Source organism: Toxorhynchites rutilus, chromosome 2, assembly GCF_029784135.1.
Source record: "Toxorhynchites rutilus septentrionalis strain SRP chromosome 2, ASM2978413v1, whole genome shotgun sequence".
Taxonomy (NCBI): domain Eukaryota; kingdom Metazoa; phylum Arthropoda; class Insecta; order Diptera; family Culicidae; genus Toxorhynchites; species Toxorhynchites rutilus.
Window position 1 is genome coordinate 77,712,295 of NC_073745.1, and position 7,927 is coordinate 77,720,221.

A 7,927-nucleotide genomic window follows, 5' to 3' on the forward strand; every position below is an offset into this window, starting at 1 on the left:
CTTCTTCTTGAATGGCGTTAACGTTCCCTGTGGAGCTTTTGCCGTCTCAACGTATGCATTAATTAGCGTCATTTATTAATACTTAGTTGAGATTTCTTAAGCCAAATAACACGCCTTGAATGTATTCCGAGGGGCAAGCTCTTGAATACGCGTGACCACAGTGCAAGTCGAAGGAAATTTCTTTGACGAAAAATCCTCCGGCCAGAACGGGAATCGAACCCGAACACCCGGCATGACAATGTGAGACGCTAACCACTCGGCCACGGGTGCACTTGAGGTGTGGTTTACGATGGCAATTTGGAAGGCAAACTAGAGGGGAATGAACTCTCTGAGCTTGGAACTTTCGGCGACTGAGCAATAATCGATTGCGGGCGCATACAATATTGGATACGGAAATATCCTATTGATGGAGAAGAATAATCTTCTGAAGCTATCCTGTTAATTGCGATTGATTGAAAAACCACAAAACCAAATGTATTTGGTCACAGTGTTACATGGATAGAAAACATTCAAATAAACTCTTTCATATGAATGTATTTTTAAATTCTCAGAGGAACTGGCAGATTATTTTCAGTAACGATTAAATATTGCCACATTTTCCTCGATACTGGAAGCCCACCAGTGGTTAATGCTAACTCGATAACCATCTGTAAATAGCACTTGATTGAAACATATTTGGTCACAGTGTTACATGGATAGAAAACATTAAAATAAACTCTTTCACATGAATGTATTTTTAAATTCCCAGAGGAACTGGCAGATTATTTTACAGCAATGATTAGATCTTTCCGGAACTTTCTCGATGCTGAATGGCATCCAAACGGAAAGAATTCTGCGCGTGTATGTGTGTGTAGCGATGTCTTCCCGGGGAACCGTTTGTGGCATCACTCTCCTCCTGATGGATTCCCTTCTGGCCTAGGGTGTACAAACAGGCTCTTGGTGACACCGTTCATCCGCGCTTTCATGATAAACGAAGAGCTTCACCACAACAGCGACAACATGCTCCAATCGCTGTTCAATTAGAACTGAGTGGATTTCCGAGCGGCGCTCTCTTATATACCGATTGGTGATTTTAATAGCCTGTTTTGAAAGCAATTTTAAGACTATTGAAACAAGTTTTTGGATCAAAAAGTAACAAGTATAGAACGCGTAGACATTTTATCTTTCGAATGAAGTGTTTATCATACCATTTCGTTCAGTTGTTTAGGAGCTATTAACGCTCAAAATCTCGGTCTCCGGCGTAACGCTTTCGTTTTCGAAACTTTGATTTTACACCCCGGTATAGAAATGAAAGACGTAGTCCTACGTCAAAATCTAAGAAATTCAGAGACAAATAAATTTCACTTACGCATCGTCTTAAAGCTTCATTAAATAACAGGATGTGCGCAAATTCCGTCGATTAAAACGAAGTATTCCGATTTCTTCATACACTGCCAATACCGACAATAAGGCGGAATCCATTTGGCTAATTTATTTTCTCACTTATTTTCTATTCACACCGAAGAACAATTCAAATAAATTTAAATTTCAGCACGCGGCACAACTGTCTTTTAGGTTTATTTTGCTTATTTTGGCATTCGACGACGTTGGGTTTTGGCGTTTGGTATTTGTGAGGGAAACATCGTGCAGTTTTGTATGATTTTGTTGATACAAATAATAGAGTATCAAACGAAAGGGTAATCTTCTCCAATGCTAATTATGTCAAAACATATAGGATAATTGCGTAAGGAGGCCATTTTTATGCTGAACAAAATGATGCATTCTTAATGAATATAAATTTTCGAAACAAAAATTATGAAATAAAATTGAGTTCTCTGTATCAAAAATGTATTTTACACTATAGTTTGACTAGTTGTCTATAAAGTAGTGGAATAAAAAGCGATTTATGATGGTTCCTAATATAAATATAAACTTTTCTTTTCATTTCGATTATATTGTAAATGTAATCGATGTAAAGGAATGGCAATGCATATTGCAAGCATTTAAAAAACATATGGTAACAGTTTTCACAAACCACTTTTAAATTGAAAATAGTCTTTTGCCATAGTAATTTAAACAGCTCACAGCAATCCCACAAACAAACAGGTGGCAGCATCGGTGAGTCGTCAACGCGAACTGTTCGAATTTCTTTCGAACAGTTTGAAATAATTCGATCGAAATGAGCAATACGTTCGAAATAGGGAAAGCAAAATTAAAACTCGTTCGAGTTCGCAGTTTCGAACGAAATGCAAATCCGACGGAATGCAGAATAGGGGTGATCGTTCGATATGTTTCTGAACACAAAATGAGCAGAACGTTCGAAACAGGGGATGTGAAATTATAGCTCGAACGAAATAACGATTTCGAACGAAATGGAAATCCGTCGGAATACAGAATAGGGCTGCCTATTATGGTTGTACGAAAAGCTCACATTTTCACGCTGTGCAATTGACGAATTTACCTTAGAATTGCAACCAGATGGCGCAGCGAGTAAAATGATGATGTTTTGTTTTTTCTGGTATGGAATTTGTTTGATTTGTTTTGAAAAATCTGAAAATTTCCCGGATTCAAGTATTTCTTCTACGCTGAAAAGGTTAGAAAATCACCATTTTACATTGTTTCATTCATAACATATGACGAATGATTCGGTTCAATTTACATTTTTTCACTAGGTAAATGATGGGTGGCATTTGTTGCGCTTCATATATTGGCGATCTAACGTACAAATCTACACCTAGGCGGCTCTGCGGTGAAAGTGATGATGGTTTTAAATTTTGCCATGTGAGCTTATGGAAGGTTTGTAGTTCTTTCCATAAATTACAATGTTATAATCATAAAAGATTATTTTATTGCGATGAGTTTTTAAGAAATTTAATTCTGCGCATTTTTATATATAACATGTTATTTTCTTATCTCTTTCAGTAGTGAAAATTGTATAAATATTGACAATGGTTGAATCAAACGCGGAAATTCAAGAGCACCATCAAAAACAAGTAGAAAAATGCATAGTTCTTGCATGTGAGAACTACCTCGGAAAGTCCGGAAGTAAAACATACGTGATTTGTTTTTCAATTTTAGGTTACCTTATCATCATTTTCTTAGTTCAAAAACAAAATCCAGATGTCTCACCGATCGTTTACGTTTTGTGTTACAAAACATCCTCATTTTACTCGCTGCGCCATCTGGTTGTAAATCCAACGTAAATTCGTCAATTGACGAATTTACGCAAAGCTGAATCAGCTTATGCGACATCTACATTAGAGCTCAAAACCACGAAAGTGAGGGTGTTTGTTTATTTTACGCACTGAACAGCGCGATTCGGTCGTGATTATTCTCATTAATTTCTATTTAAAATCATTTTAGCCATTTAATTTCATCAATAAGTGGTAAGAAAATTACATTTTTATCTATTTACAATGGTCTCAACACGCGATTGGACCAAAGTCATAGATAATCTTCGAAATGTTTATGTTTGATAGTGAATATTGGATATGAGTACTAACTTTCGCACATTTTTCAGAAGCTGTGAAAAATGACGATGCAATCGATATCACATCAAATTGGTTGATACCGTCGATTATACAGGGGCTTCCTTTCGACCGATACGAGAAGGATCTGCAATTGACGAATTTACGTTGGATTTACAACCAGATGGCGCAGCGAGTAAAATGAGGATGTTTTGTTTTTTTGGTATGAAATTCGTTCAAATTTTCTAGAAAAATCAGAATTTATCTTCAAATTTCCCGGTTTCATGAATTCTTTCCACGCTGAAAAGGTTAGAAAATCATCATTTTACAATGTGCTATGTACATTACGAGGAATGGCTTGTTATAAGTATTGTAACTTTAATTTTTTTCAAATAAGTAAACGATGAATAGGGTGTTTTGTCAACATTTTTATAGTTTTCACTACTGAAAGAGGTAAATAAATAACATGTTATATATAAAATTGCGCAGAAATAAATTTCTTACAAACTCATCGCAATCAAATAATCTTTTATGATTATAACATTGTAATTTATGGAAAGAACTACAAACCTTCCATAAGCTCACATGGCAAAATTTAAAACCATCATCACTTTCAACGCAGCGCCGCCTAGGTGTAGATTTGTACGTTAGATCGCCAATAGCACTATGCGTGACCGACCGAAGCATACAGTAAATCGCAAAATTAAGTGTACACCCCGTGTTGGTTTGTTATTTTTTAGTTTTTCGGGATGAAAAAGTAAATAATTAAAAGCAACTCATATTCATCGTAAAATTGATTCTTTTCACTCTCATGTAGTGATAAGAAAGAAAATTAAAATGATCACATTTCTACTTCTTGTTTAAAAACAAATAGAAAATCTTCGATTCAGACGTTGCAAAATTGAGTGTACAGTTCAAGTTTTTCTTAAAAAGAAAAGTGAAATCAGAAATTCAGAAATGTTAACAGATAACAAAAATCAGTCCCCTAGTAAATACTATGGCCCCCCTTTGGCGTCCAGCACATCCTGCAAGCGACGAGACGAGATTTCTGGTCACTGTAGACGGAAGTACCTCCCAGATCTCCGTAATCGTCGTTTCGAGTTCCGCTTTGTTCCCTCGGTTTTTATTCTTCAAATGGTTCCTGATTTCTAACCAAAGATACTCAATAGTGTTGAAGTCCGGTGATTTCGGAGGTGTTTTGAGTTGATTGGGACATTATAGAGCAGGTATTCCTGCATCTTCTTCTTCTTCTTCTTCAATGGCACTAACGTTCCTAGAGGAACTTCGCCGTCTCAACGTAGTATTACTTGCGTCATTTTTATTTGTACTTAGTTGAGATTTCTATGCCAAATAACACGCCTTGAATGCATTCTGAGTGGCAAGCTCTAGAATACGCGTGATCACAGTGCAAGTCGGAGGAAATTTCTTTGACGAAAAATTCCCCCGACCAGAACGGGAATCGAACCCGAACACCCGGCATGTTAGTTATGACGCTAACCACTCGGCCAAGGGAGCACATAGGTATTCCTGCATGATGAGGTCAGTTTGCTTCGGGTCATCATTTTGTTGAAAGTAGTAATTACGAGGGAGAGCCAATTTCTGCATGGGACACTGAAGGTTACGTTTCAGGATGTTCAATGAAGCCATCTTGTTCATCGCCGAATCGATAAACTCCATGGTTCTGTAGAATCTTCTGGGCGAGGGAATTATAGGATTAATCGGTGGTATGTGAATATTTACAGCGTTTCAGCACGTGAAGTTTATTTATTAGAACTTCCTATTGGCGATCTAACGTACAAATCTACACCTAGGCGGCGCTGCGGTGAAAGTGGTGATGGTTTTAAATTTTGCCATGTGAACTTATGGAAGGTTTGTAGTTCTTTCCACAAATTACAATGTTATAATCATAGAAGATTATTTGATTGCGATGAGTTTGTAAGAAATTTAATTCTGCGCAATTTTATATATAACATGTTAGTTATTTACCTCTTTCAGTAGTGAAAACTATAAAAATGTTGCCAACGGTTGAATTAAAGAAGGAAATTCGAGACCACAATCAAACACAAGTAGAAAAATGCACGATTCCTGCATGTGAGAACTACCTTGGAAAGCCCGGAAGTAAAATATACGTGATTTGTTTTTGAGTTTTAGGTTACATTAGCATCATTTTCTTAGTTCAAAAACAAAATCCAGATGTCTCACCGATCGTTTACGTTTTGCGTTAGATCGCCAATTACAAAGGTTGGCTACTAACTAACTGCTTTGTGCACTCGTGTTATGATTGCGCTGTTCGGCGCTCTCTCGTTCATTCGCTCTGTTCGGTTCGTTGCATCTCTCAGGATTGTGTGATAGGGGACACTGGGGATAGATGACTTACTCTACAATCCCATCTCCACTCCATCAATTGTATCTGGCTGGCATCTTCCGTGCCCTTTTTGGACGCTCAGATGTCAATTCTTCTTCCATTGCTTCTTTTCTTATGTTGGGATTTGTTTCCGGTTCTTGCTCAACAATAATCGTTTTATCTTCCGAAAAAGAACTTTGAACAGTTTCAGAGGAAGGTATATGCCATTTCTTCAAGTGAGATACGGGACGTCGGTACCTAATCCCCTCCGCATTCATTACAATCGTATCGTTACCATTCTTTTTGATGACCGTAAATTTATCAAGTCTGAAATTGGGCTCCAACTTCCCAGTCTCATAATTTCTCAACATTACAGTATCGCCTTCAACTATTTCAGACGGTTTGGAATGTCGGCGCTTGTCGGAATATATCTTCCCTTTCATCTTGTTAATAGCATCATTATCTCGTATATCAGGATCACGATTCCAATAAGGCTCAGTTCTCAGAGAAGGCAAAAGATCTTTCACTGGTCTTCCAGTCAATAATTCTAACGGGGCCTTACCGGTTACTGTATGAGGCGTCGTATTATACATGTGTACGTTATCTTTAACGACACTACGCCAATCTGCATTGACTGCTTTAGCAATTCGGAGCGCCCGCAAAACACCCTGGTTCTGCCTCTCAACGAGCCCGTTCATTTGCGGCCAGTAGGGGATGGTGCGAATCAATCGAATATTCTTTCGAACACAGTAATTTGAGATCTCCTCGCTTGAGAATGGAGGGCCGTTATCGCTGCGGATTGTCTCTGGATATGTTTGTTCCATGAAAATAGATTCAAGGGCCTCTATAGTTTTAGCCGCTGTGGTGCCTTTCATCTCAATGACCTTCAAAAAACGACTGTAATAGTCCACTACCACCAGGAAGGTAGCGTATTCTTTCGCAGAGAAGAAGTCTACTGCTATTTCTTGCCACGCACGTTCTGGCATTTCTTTCCGTATCATCGGTTCCGCCGGACCTTGTACACTCACCGATGCGCATCCTGCGCATTCTTGGATTCGATCGCCAACGTCACGGTCCATGTAAGGCCACCACAAATTTTCACGAAGGATTCGTCGCATGGTCACCACACCTGGGTGTCCCCGATGAGCAATATCTAATGCTCTAGTACGTAGATTAACTGGGAGTATAATACGGTCTTCTCGAACTAGTACACCATCGATTAGTCCAAGTTCCTTGGAGAAAGGCGGATAATGGAAAAGGCCTGGTGGCCATAATTGACTATGAATCGCTTCAATGACTGCAATCAAGGTTTCATCTTTAGCTGTTTCATTCCGGATTTCATCCAGAGTGATAGCTGCTAATATATCTTCAATCGCACATAGATAGTGCTCAGAATTATCGTCAAAGGGTTCCTCAGCTTTAGACTGTGGACAAAGTCGTGACAGTACATCTGAAATATTACTCGAGCCTGGAATGTATTTTATACGGAAATTGTATGGCTGCAAGCGTAGTGCCCAACCTTCTGCCCTAGAGCAAGCACGCTTACCATCCCGGCGTTTACCTCCATAAATGTATTCGAGAGTTTTGTGATCAGTATATATGGTGAATTCGGTACCAAACAAATAAGAATAAAATTTCTCCACAGCCCAAACGACTGCGAGAGCTTCCCGTTGCGTTTGAGGATAGATTCTTCCCGCCTTCGTTAAACCCTTCGAGGCAAAACATATAATTCGCGGTCTGTTGAATTTGTCTTTTTGTGTGAGGACAGCGCCCAGGCCTACTGGGGACGCATCAACATATAGTTCGATTAAGTCTTTTGGATCAAAGAATCCTAGCCTGCGTACAGTGCCGGAGAGTTCATTTCGAAGGTCATCAAACGCCCTTTTGACGTAGGACTACGTCTAACCGGAAGATATAGGGGGTGAAATGGAAATCTAGGCACTGAACAAGTAGGAAAAAATGCAAGATTTGGAACGCTTATAACTCGAACGTTTCTCAATAGATCGCAAAGGTTTTTGCATCAATTGATAGGAAATATATCTACGCATCTATCATAACGAATAACATTTCATTTTTCTTGAGATAAATAATTGAATAATTGTGAAATATCAAGCATTGTCCAAATGCACTATGTGCC